The sequence below is a fragment of the Drosophila rhopaloa genome, unplaced genomic scaffold (assembly GCF_018152115.1).
Source record: "Drosophila rhopaloa isolate 14029-0021.01 unplaced genomic scaffold, ASM1815211v1 contig_153, whole genome shotgun sequence".
Taxonomy (NCBI): domain Eukaryota; kingdom Metazoa; phylum Arthropoda; class Insecta; order Diptera; family Drosophilidae; genus Drosophila; species Drosophila rhopaloa.
In genome coordinates, this window is record NW_025335032.1 from 777,508 (window position 1) to 790,567 (window position 13,060).

Genomic DNA, 13,060 nt, shown 5'->3' on the forward strand with positions numbered 1-13,060 from the left:
CCAATGATCGTGTTACGTGTCCGTCTAAGTTTCTTTCGATTGCTGCAAGTAGAATCCTCTGCTGTCGCACATCATTAGTTTTGTAGAGTGAAATTACATAATCCACTCTGCTGACGAAGGTGTACAGATTTTCTGGATCACCTTTAAATGGTATGATATCTTTAAGCTACCGACGAGCTTCAGCAAGGTTGTTGTCGCTTAGCGCCACAATTTGGGGTGCGGCGATATTTGATTGTGGCATTATTATTGTAAAATTATAATTTTGTAAAAATTTCAGTAGAAATACTAATTTTGTTTTTTTTATTTCACTTATTTAAGTTGTTTAATTTAATTCTCTTTAAATTTTATATTTGGCCTAACTGTTAGTTGCTTTTGGACTTATTGTTTTTTTTTATTTATTTATTAATTATTCCACTTTTTGTTGGACAACCTAATTGGAATTATAATCCAAGTTAATCGAGAACTGGATTATAAAATTTAATTTATTTCCCACTCGAGGTTCTTTTTTCGGATACTTTTTGTATCCAATCGTTATATGTTATATGGCAGCTATAGCATATAGTCGGCCGATCCTTATGAAATTTGATAGGAAATGCCATAACTTTGGTGTTTTTAAAGTTAGGAAGTTGGGATTTTTATGAGTATTAAGAATGCATCATATAAATCATTTTGGAGAATATAATTTACAGAATATTCTGCAAGGGTATATCAACTTCGGCTCCGCCCGAAGTTAGCTTTCCTTTCTTGTTTCTATACTAATGTAGACCATTAGATATTGGAATATATCACTGTTAAACAATATAATAATTTCTTAGTATCCGAATATCTTATGTCAAATGATTCGAAACTTACATTTGATAGCATTAACATATTAAACCCTTTCATTCAAATTAAACAAACTCAAATCCAAATAACGTTAATATTGATCATATTTACTTTAATATATTTATTTATCACGATTTTATTAGAATTCAAAAAAAATCTAATAGGCAAGCACGACAAGCACATATTGAAGCAGAACCCGAACCACTCATTTAAATTCGCTTTATCTATCAGTTCCAATGAATCGGGACGATTCAATTTAGGATGGGGGGAGTTATTCAACCCAAGAACCCAGGCTCCTTACCCAATTTGTAAACAATTTCTTGCTGGGGACTTCTTACTCAGTTTTCCCACTAAATCCAGAGCTCTTATTTATCTTCCCCACTTCAATAAGAATTCATTAATTCAATACCAATTGCGCCGCGGTCCTTCTACTGTAAACAATTGCGCCGCGGGCCTTCTACTGTAAACTAAGCCGGGTCTCCCAAATGTGAACATTAACATCCGGTCAGCATCCAGCGAGGCCCAAAATTGCAGAGTAATCTGTTTAATCGATTTCAAAAATTAAATTAATAATTTCATCATTCAATTTATTCCGACTAGTCCATCCTTATCCAGTTCTTAACGAGTCCCTAGATTCTCTTAAACCGAGGTTTGCTTATCAGATAATCGGCCCTAGAGCAGTCAGTCCGTTTTGGGATCCGAATAGATCAGTTCACAAATAGAGTATTGTGAGAAGTGTAAAATAATAAGTTCGATACTAAACAAGAAAGGAAAGCTAACTTCGGACGGAGCCGAAGTTGATATACCCTTGCAGAATATTCTGTAAATTATATTCTTTAAAATTATTCATTTGATGCATTCTTAATACTCATAAAAAGACCCAATTTCCTAATTTTATGGCATTTCCAATCGTTCAGTTATATGGAAGCTATAAGATATAGTCGGCCGATCATTATGAAATTTGGTATGTCGGATTGATTGGCAAAAATAAAACCCATACAAAATCCCAACTTCTTTTAAAGTTATGGCACTTCCGATCAATCAGTTATATGGCGGCTATAGGATATAGTCGTCCGATCCTTATGAAATTTGGTAGGTCGGATTAATAAAGCTCACGGAAAATCCCAACTCCCTAACTTTAAAAACACCAAAGTTATGGCTTTTCCGATCGTTCAGTTATATGGCAGCTATATGATATAGTCGCCCGATCCGGCTCGTTCCGACTTATATACTACCTGCAATAGAAAGACAACTTTTGAAAAAGTTTCAAGCCGATAGCTTTAAAACTGAGGGACTAGTTTGCGTAGAAACGGACGGACGGACAGACGGACGGACAGACGGACAGACGGACGGACAGACGGACGGACAGACGGACGGACAGACGGACGGACAGACGGACAGACGGACGGACAGACGGACATGGCTAGATCGACTCTCCTGGTGATGCTGATCAAGAATATATATACTTTATAGGGTCGGAAATGTCTCCTTCACTGCGTTGCAAACTTTTGACTGAAATTATAATACCCTCTGCAAGGGTATAAAAAGGTTGTGCAAATTAGTGAATAGGTGAATTAAAAAATTTAATTTTGATCTGGAATTACGTATTTATTTTCGTTAAGTTTCTTTGTTTTCTTATATTTAGACTTATAATATATTATTTTTCTTCCTCTGTTAACTTCTTCGTTAAGTTCTTCGTAATGATTATCATCTAATTTTGTGATTTTTCCTGTCTTTTCGAACGGATTAGAGGTTTTTCATTTTACTAGTGGAGCTTGTCGATATCTAGTATCAAATTCGAATTTATTTTGTGATTCATTTAATTCTTATTTAATTTCTTATTTTGGAGTTCCAGCGAATATAAAAATATCTGCAGGAGTTCTGCCTGCGGTAGTATGCTTTTTTTATGATTATAAACATAAAGAATTAATTTAAATTTTGTTAGCTTATTTTCTATGTCTGTTTCACTGTTTATGATTCTTAATTTTTCATTTACTGTTTTATGAAATCTCTCAAAATCAGAAATTCCATTTTTGCTTGTTGTTATATCAATAACAACATCTTCAGATTTTAACCAAAGTTGCAATGCTGCACACATGAAAGCTGAATCTTTGTCTGCTTTAATTTGACTTGGTCTACCCATTTCATTAAAAACTTTAGTTAATGCTCTTTTTGTTCTAACCAATCTCGACTGTTGACTTCTATTAAAGTGAAAAATTTTGAATAAATGTCTATGCAAGATAAAAATTGTTTATTATTTATCATATAAAAATCGATGACATATTTTTCTCTTGGATTAAAAATTTCTGGTGTTATTTTGAATTCTAATTTAATATAATATTTCTGTGTTCTGTTTTTCGCGATGTTGCATACTTCGCATTCATTAATAAAATTTTGAATTCATTTTTGGTGATCGGGAAAATAATATTTTTCTGTTTGTTTTTCTATTCCTGGATGTAATAGTTCTCTGTGTGTTTTAATAATAATTTCTTTGAATTCTGCGTAAGTGTTAATATCTATTAATTTACATTTAGTTTTCATTGTTTCGGTTAAGTTATCCGGAGAAATAATTTCAACGTATGCCTTTTGAAAGATTAAAAAGTCAGTTTCAATACAAAAATGTATTACGCTTTTCTTATTAGAAAAGTATTCAATTATTAATGTTTTGCATATTCGATTGTCATTTCTTTATATGTTATTATTCGCTGTCTTCTTATCGTCAACGAAAATTTAAAAAAAAGCAGTGCAAGCTCTAAACAACAACACACAGTGGGCGAAAAGACGCTTAGTGCGATGAACTTGGTATTTTTTGTGTAAATAAACAAGAAGAAAATCTAAAACATTAAGCTATGAGTGAATTCGACACTCCAGCATCAGCAAGACGAGCGTCGGCTCTCTCTGCAACGTAACAACGCATACCATTCAATCGTGTCAATACAAGACAACGCAAACCCAACAAAAACTAACCAACCGCGATGAATTGAGTAATGAACTCAATCCCACATTGCAAAGCTTCACTCATGCCAACCTGCTTTGCCACGGTCACCAGTACAGTGACGTCACCAGCAACTGCAACGGCAACTTCTACAACAACTACAATAGTATCGACTGCTCGCGCAATAGTAGTAGTAGTAGTAGTAGGTTGTTTATTGTTTTATTTATAGCTGGCTGTACATGTATAAAGTTACATCAAAACAAATAAACAAACAAAAATTGGTTACAACGACAATGGCTTTTATGCCGTCAGTCGGTTAATTTAGTTAAGTTAGATTCTAAAATTCTTCTAAAGTAATTTTTTTTTCCGTAATAACAGGTTTTTGTAATGAAGAATGCCAGATTCTCCCAGTTTCCCCCATTTAGAAGACTGTGGAGATCCGATTCGCAAAGGGTGGTTTTCGTAAAACAAGTAAAACGAATCTCTCTCAGAATAGGGCAGACTCGCAAGTTGCAGAGGCTGCATTCCAGTGATGAGTTGCTGCTGTATGGTCTGCCATTTAGAGGTAAAGTCTCGGTTCTAGCTTGGAAGATATGTTTTATGAGTTCTCCTTTATGTTGATCGTGGAAGTAGTTTTTTCAGATAAATTATGCTCATTTTTATACACACTCCTCGCTGCGCTGTTTTTGGCCTTAGTTATAAACTTTTCTCTTTCTATGTTGTGGTATCTGGTAAAGATTTCGGCATGAGTCCTGCTCCACGAACTTGCATACTCGAGATCAAGGGGGCAACTGCATTCGGTTGCAATATCCGTCCATCTAGAGAAGGGAAGTTCGTTTCTCTCACAGAGAGATTTTGCAATCTTTTCGGTAGTCTACTATTTGTCATATGCATAACCTTATCGATGTAATTAAAGTGCTGCTGAAGTGCGTAGGAGAATATACTAGGCAGTCCTGTTTCAATAAAAATTGCATAGTCGGGAGTATTTTGTGGCAGTCGAAATATCTTTTTTACTAAAAAAGTTAGTACTCGTTCCGCATTTTCTTTGATTTTTCCACACCTCTGCCGAGTAGCACATAATTGTTTTCACTGTCGCCTGGAAAAGGCTGTACTTGGCACTCATTTTAACGTTTTTTCTGCCTAAAAAGTTTTTCCAGGTGGCGTTCATAGCTATTTTTGCATCTTTGAGCTTATCTTTTAAGTGGGTATAAAAATTCATATTTGTGGTAAGCGTTACACCGAGGTATTTGAATGATTTTACACGTTCCAGCTGGATTCCGTTCAGTTGCCATTCTTCGTTCCTAGCGTGACGGCCACCTGTACCCTTAGCTACCATAATCTTTGATTTGCTTGTATTTATGGTGAGGTTCCATACTTTACAGTACTCGGATATGCTAGCAAGCATGTCCCTTAACGTTCCAGGGCTGTCAGCCAGTAGGCACATGTCATCGGCATACATAAGGGTCTTAACATGGGTTCCATTCACGGTCACTCCACCTGGTAGAAAATCAACAACATCGTCCACGAAGAGAGAGAAGAGGAGAGGGCTGAGAATGAAGCCTTGTTTAACTCCACTGTTGGTATCGAACCATTTCGAAAGCTCTGATCCGTCCCACACACTTGCTTTGTTATCCTCATAGATACTGGACAGTGCTAGTATGGCTATTGTTGAGAGTCCGAGTTGGCTAAGTTTATACAGTAGGCTATTTTGGTTCACTGTATCAAAGGCGGCTTTAAAATCTACAAAGAAAATGTACAGCTTCTTTTTTTGTTGCAGAAAGGTTTGGGCGATTGATGTCAGCACGAAAACACTGTCAACTGAAGAGAAACCCTTTCGAAATCCTGTCTGTAATTCACTAAGAATGTTTTCTCGGTTTACCCATGTCATCATCCGTTTTAACAGTGCTCCTGCAAAAATCTTAGCGACTGTGTTTTGAGCAGATATGCCTCGGTAGTGGCTGGGATCGGTCTTCACACCTTTTTTAAAAATTGGGCTGATCAGAAAAATTCATTGTAGGCATCGGTAAGTCGCTGTATAAAACAAAGCGGCGCGCTTTTGAAAAATTCTGCAGTAATTCTGTCTTCACCAGGAGCTTTGTTTAGCTTTAGTGTTTCTATTTCTGCAATGCTGAAAGGGGAGTCCATATGATCTGAGGAAAACAGAGGCTTAGCATAGCTGTTTAGTGTTTCATTTCGAAATAGTCATTTGAAAATAGTTAGCCAAATCTGTTGAACTTACTTTTATGGGTTTTTTCTGTTTGTTCCCGTTTAATTTATTAACGATTTCCCAGAACTGTTTGCTGTCGCGAACTTCTTATAGTTGGCGTTCCACATTTATCCAGAACTGTTTTTCTTTCTCTTTGCATAGACGTTTGTAATTTGTTATTGCCGTTTTGTAGATGTGGCCCATTATTTCGTTTCGCCTTAGCTGTTTAAGGCAATCAAAAGAGTGTTTCCTGGCCCTTTCGCATTGTACGTCGAACCACGGTTGCTTTTTGCTAAAGTTTAGTGACTGCTGCATGGGTTTGGAGGCATCTACGATTAAGTTGAGCAGTTTGGCTAGCAGTGTAGACCCACTCAGATCTTCTATTTGTTGGACTCCTGCTACTAACCTTAAGCTTCGGTTGAGTTTTGGCTGGGTACTATCGACTTGTTCATGTAGAATGACTTTTAAAAGGACTTCGATGGGCATATGATCAGAAAGGGGTTGAGCACATACCACCAAATCTTTCACCACATCGTGCCACTTTCCTTGTATGAGACAGTAGTCAATAATCGACCTTGCTGCGCCCCCTATAAAGGTATATTCTCCTTCTTCGCACATCTCAACAATTTTTGCGCCTATGTTGTCTGAGATTTCGTTCTTTGATTTACGAATCGTGCTACTGGTCCTGAGGTCTGTTCTGTTATTGCAGTTAATGTATACTGGGAGTATATGTAGTTTTTCGTCTTTCGTGCTTATTTCAATGACTTCTGCGTTTTCCTCGCTCGTAAAGGTAATGTGTCCTTCGTTCACCAGCTGCTATCGGATTCCGTAAACACTTCCTCCGCTGGCCCGTCCACGGGCTGCTACTCTCACTGCTGGTATCCAATGCAGCAAGTGATCAGGAAAGTAATTTGCAAAACTCGTTTCGTCGTTGGTCAGAAAAGTTTCAAATAGTAGAAAAATGTCGAATTGTGTAACAAAATTAAAGAATTGTTCAAATAATGTCTTATTTGCTAAGCCAGCTATATTGCACGATACAATTTTAACATTAAGGGACGGTACTACATTAGGGACATTTAGTTTTTTAAATATAGTTTGCTCAATACAACTTCGTAGTCTAGGGCTATTTTAAATGAGGTTGCATATAAATTAATAAATTCATTTGGTTGTAGTTTATTTATTTTATTTTCTTAGTCGCGAACTCTTTCGAGCAGGGACATTAAATGAGTTGATTCACAATTTTTCGCAAGTGTTAGCCTACGGAGTACAACTTAGACTGACTTAAACTTTACCGCGGCTGCAACTCTAAACCTACCTCAGGTGGCAGCTCAGTTGACGGAATGCCCTGTCAGCATTCCGTATCCGCCCGGCAACGATCATTCGTTGCAGGCGTGCCGGAGATTGGCAGCCGGCTTTAGCCCAAGGAATGCGTGGTCAGCTTTTTCGACCTTGCGCGTGTGGGCAACCGTATCCGGTGTGGAACAGGGCAATTTGTCTGCCTTTTGGATGCGCGTGTTAACTCCTCCCGCCTTTAAGTGGTCGTCGTCCCGGTGACCTGTCGTTTCTATGGCCTCGTTACTCCTTGGCTTAGAGCAGTTCGTGGAGAAACGGGAGGCTGAGTCGATTCTGATGAGCGGTTATATTTACCAGAGTCATGGCTGAGACCACAGGCTTTTTCTTTGAAGTTCCAAGCTGATTTATGTACCAGGTGCCGTTGAGAGATACCTTGCTAGAGTAGGTTATCAAGTATGAGCCAGATATTTCTTGTTTTAGGCCGAGGTCGTCTATTACGGTCACCTTGGCGTCGTTGATGATGAGGGTACCCTGGTCCACTATAGTGACTGGACTCAGGTGACCTGGAAGGGTGGAACATTGTACGGTCACCCCGGCAACCATCTGTTGTGCGCATGTGTCACCTTGAAGTTCTTTCCAGAAGGTAACGCCTACTGTAGCTTTGCAGCCCCCGATGTTGACATTTCGCGCTGCGCAATAGGCGACCAAGTCTCCATTCTCAAAGTCCAGGATCTTGTTGTGGTGTTGAACCGGGTAGAGTGTTATCTTTTTACATACTAGCTTAGAGTAGGGGAATTTAATGAGGAAGTGAATTATTTCTGAATTTTGGAAAACGCTTTTACTTCTAATATTTCTACTAAACTTATGTTAGTAGGCTGTTTGTCTTTGAATTCGCTTATGTCGCTGCTATCCATGATAGCTGGGCTTACGATGTTAAGTTTTGCTAGGGTTAGGCCCATCAAAATATTTTCTAAGTCTGTGATAACAATTCTGTTTTTAGCTAAGATGATTTCTAAAAGGTGGGTCTCCTCGTCTCTGTCTACCTTTTGGATTTGGTTCATGGAATTGGTAAGTGCATTTAAACGTTCTTGAAATTTAATATTTAACTCAGATTGTCCTTCTTCAGCGTTAATTAATTGTTCTTGATTAAACTTTATTTGCTCCCAATCATTAAAGTCGGGAGTTCCTGCAATGACTTTAATGATTAAGTTAATGCTCCTAGTATCCCTGTGGTGAACTTTCAGGGTAGCAACTAATTTACGAATGTGTCCTAAGTCAGTGGTTATTACCTGAGTCCTATGATCGTTCGTGAAGGTCTTTGTCATTGCCTCTGTCTGGTCTCCATAGTCCTCGTACGATGTCAAGTTCGTTGAATGTCGTAGGTATCCGTAACTATCCCAAATTACAATGTCACCGTCCATTATGGGGATGTAGTCTGCGTTCGTGTAATTGTTAAGTTTTACTGTCGCGTTCGTTTTTCTGAACCTAAAATAAGATGAAAGGGTATTTTAGAATTTTAATGATAATCACTATCGTAAATTGTCCTTATGGACCACCCTCCCTTTAATAAGAACCGTGGTCCCCATGTCTGCTTAAATTATTTCCTCCGAGCACAAAGGGGATAGCTTATTTCCTAGACGTTTATTTGCCTTTAAGAAGACCTTGTCTCCCCTCTGATAATTTTTATGGGTCCTGTCCCTGTTAACGTAGTCAAGGGACTTTCCTTGTGCCTGTTGAATTTTTTCTTGAATTTCTTTCTCAACTTCCGCGGGTGTCGAATGTATTAACTCTATTGGTTTATTGTCCGTGTGAATAGTTTTATTGTACCTTTTTGTTGCCAGTAAAATGATTTCGGTAATGTCGTTTAATTTATTTTCCAGTTTCAAGCAACTAGCTATTTCTGCGATAGTGCTATGGAATCTTTCTACCTGACCATTTCAGGTACTGTGTAGTGGGGGTGCATTTGAGATGCAGATATTAAAATTATTAAGTAGGATTGATTTTATCGTTTCAGAGTTAAGTGATCTCTCGTTGTCACAATATATAGTTTTTGTGTTCGTGAACAAATTTATTACGTTCAATATTGGGGCTTTTACATCGACAATGGCCCTTGAAGTTATTTTTTGAACTATAGCGAATTTGGAAAATTTATCAAGGCATGTGAGAAAAAGATTTCCGTCTGTTGAAAATATGTCGATATGAAGAATTTCACCTGCATATGAGGGTATTGGTGTTTGTCCGACTGTCTGTTTGTTGGGGTGGCGGTTGTCCATACAATTTACAGTTACTTCCGTTGCTAGCCTGAGCATCTTTAGAAAAAAATTGTCCCGTAAAATTGGTTTTACATTTTCCTGAGCAGCACGGTGGGCTCTATTATGCTCAGTAACTATGATTTCCTTTTGTTCAGTTTTGTCCGTTATGTCTTGTACAAAGCTTTTTGAGTACTTAAATGTTGTGCGTGGGAATAACTCGATTAGCCTGTGCTGAATAAAAGCTAGGATTGGGAGGGAGCAATGTATCGCGTTTAGTACCTCCGGATTAATTACATCCTGAATTGTATTAATTAGGGTATTACGGTTGGAGAACTTTATTATGTGCCTCATTTTATTTTTGAATAAAATAAAGTTGTCTACAGATGAACTGTTCCCTTCCTCAATTAGAATTTGATTTCGAAAGCAGTAGACCGGGTTGTCGGTCCTGTCAATGGTGTAAGAAAGCGATTGCTCGCTACGTATCGTAGTCGCATCCGATTCTGGGGTGTCTTGTAAGACGTTTATATTTTGACGGGACAGTAGGTCCGCTACAGGGTTTTCTTTGCCTGACTTGTAAATTACTTTTGCTCCGTGATCATCGATAATACCTTTCCAGCGTTTTAGTTTCGCATTGGATTTTTATCTGACACAGCGAACGTTAACGGCTGATGTTCAGTATAAATGTGTACGTCTTTTACTCCGTATAAGTAGTTGCGGAGATTTTTTAGGGACCATACAATGGCAAGCAGCTCACGTTCGTTCGTTGCGAAATATTTTTCGTTATCACGTAACGTGCGAGATATCATTGTAATGGGGCGTCCTCCTTGGGATAATACCGCCCCCAAACCAAGACCTGAAGCGTCCGTTGTTAAATCAAACGGCTTCGTAAAATCAGGATATGACACAAGAACATCTTCTGATGCCAAGATTTCTCTTAACTTATGAAATGCTTCCTCCTGTTGTTTAGTCATTTCGATATCAATTTTCCTTGATTGATACTTGCTTACCTTTCCATTTTCTCCCTTTAGTATTGCTGTAAGGGGTCCCGCTATAGATGCAAAACATTTAATAAAGCATCTATAGTAACTTGACAGTCCCAAAAAGGATCGGAGATTAAAGAGGGTTTTTGGTAGGGGAAATTCCATAATGGCTTTGACCTTTTCGGGTGAGGTTCGTAGGCCCCCTCTGATACTATGAATCCCAAATACTCAACGCTTTTTTAAAAAACTTTGATTTTTCCTGGGACACCCTCATGCCTGCCTCTAAGAGTTTCTCGAGAACCCAGTGAATGTCGGTAACGTGGTCCTCCTTTGTCTGGGAAAAATTATTACATCATCCACGTACACGTAGTCTGTCTTTGAAATTTTTTCTCGTAATACATCATCAATGGCTCTTTGAACAATGCTTGGACCATTTTTAAGGCTGAACGGCAATCTACAAAATTCATATTTACCGTTATTTATTGAAAAAACAGTTTTTTCCCTATCCCTTTCCGCCAGTTCTATCTGGTGGAAACCTGATTTAAGATCCAGTGTTGTAAAAAATTTAGATTTGCCTATATTTGACAATACTTTGCGGGGATAGGATATCTATCGTCGACAGTTTTCTGGTTAATTTTCTGAAATCAATAACTAGTCGCTTCTTTTTACATCCATTTTGGTCGGTTCCCTTTTTGTCCACGACCCAAGTTGGATTGTTGTAGGGTGATCTATATGGCCTTATGATGCCGTCCGCTAGAAGTTGTTTAACCTCTGTGTTCACAAATTGGAGTACACCGGTTCCCCATCTGTTTTTATTGTGGCTATAGTGTTAATGTTAAAAGGTAGAGCTTCGTCTGGGTCAGCGAAGGCTCTAGAATTTTTTTAATTACTTTGCCAAAAACGCATTTTATTGCTTGTTGGACACTTTCGTCATCAATTTTGATGAAATTAACATTTTCTGATTTGGTGAATTGAAGCCTTTCTGCTGCATTGTCAGTTTGCAACATATTTTTAGTGAAATCGAGTTTCGCATTTACTTGTTTAAGTAAGACGAGCCCGATTATCCCGTCGAATCCCTTAAGTGCATTTAAGAGGAAGAAATGAGACTTTACTTGAAAAATTGAAATTAAACACTTATTTGTAATTTTTGTGTAGCCATGAATTGACTTAACACTAAATGGGGTCTCTACTCCCCCGACGCCTTTCAGCATCGGAAGGGGTGCAATGTAGTTTTTCGAAGTTCCGGAATCATTTAACAGTTTAATTTCCCGCCCTGCTAGCCTACGTGTAATGTACGGGAGCAGGGATTTTACTTTAAAAAATTGCAAGTATCATCTTCATCTAAGTCATCTTCAATTTCCGCAGCATACGTTTGGGCGACGGATTATTACCCCAGTTTTGATTTGGTTCATAGTTAGGGGAATTAGAACGCTGTGAGGAATTTTTCCACGTAGGTGGTCGATAATTATTTCTTTAATTTGTTTTTTCTTCAGCATGTCGAGCGAAACTGGCTACAAATATGCTTCTATCATTACTTGACTCTGCCTCTTGGGCTAGGGCCAATGCTGTTGGTAAGTCCCGCGGTTGCGCTGGGAAAACAGCTACTTTGAATGATTTTTTCAAGCCGGATACGAACGCATGAAGTGCGTCTTCTCTAAATTTCTCATGTGTCATTACTGTTTTATTTGTAAGAAGCGTTAACTTCTTTTCAACCTCATCATAGTATTTTAGAAGGAGTAAATCCCCTTGCCTTGACAGGCTTAATTCTTGTTGAATCACATGCGTTGGAGTTTTGTCTGCATATGTGAAATCGAGACGTGCCAAGATGGCGTGAAAATTTAGCACAGTATTAAACGAGGCTAATACTGCTGCCGCTGGACCTCTAACTTTATTTTTAAGAATGGCCACTGCCTGATAATGACGACTGCTGCCAATAAAAGGCTCAAAGACTTTATATGCCGCAATGGCTGCCTGTCTCCAAGATATGTAGGTTTCCTGTTACCCATCGAACTCGGGAACCGATTTTATAATATCTGGAGGCTCGTTACAGTCCATCCCTTTGGGGCTTTTACTTTTAGTCTATCCAACTCCCCTATGATGGTACTTAACTTTTCATCGAACAGCCTTTGCTGTCTTTCTAGGGCCGCGTTTATGGCCGCCTCCATATTTGCGATTTTTTCGGGCTGCATTTCCTGCAAATGGGTTTCTACCTTTTCAGGACTTTCAAGAACACTTTAAAAAAAAGTTTTAAAAAAAATCAATTTGACTCCTTCTATTCGATGGGCTGCAGACCTCCTCTTGGTTTTTTTCCTTTTTGTTTATTTTTGTTGCTAATAATCGTTTATATTCTTCTATTATTTCATCCCCTGACGAGCTGGAGTCGTCGTTTCTGCACATGAGTTTTAATTAAAGCGAGGGTTTTTTTTTATTTTCGAGGAATTCTCTTTTAGCAATTTTGGGTACAAAATCAGAAAAACATTGAATTATGTTTTTTTGTATTATTGCTGTTTTTTTGTTTAAGATAAACGAATTTTTATACTCTTTATAGTACAAAAATTGGATTGTTTAA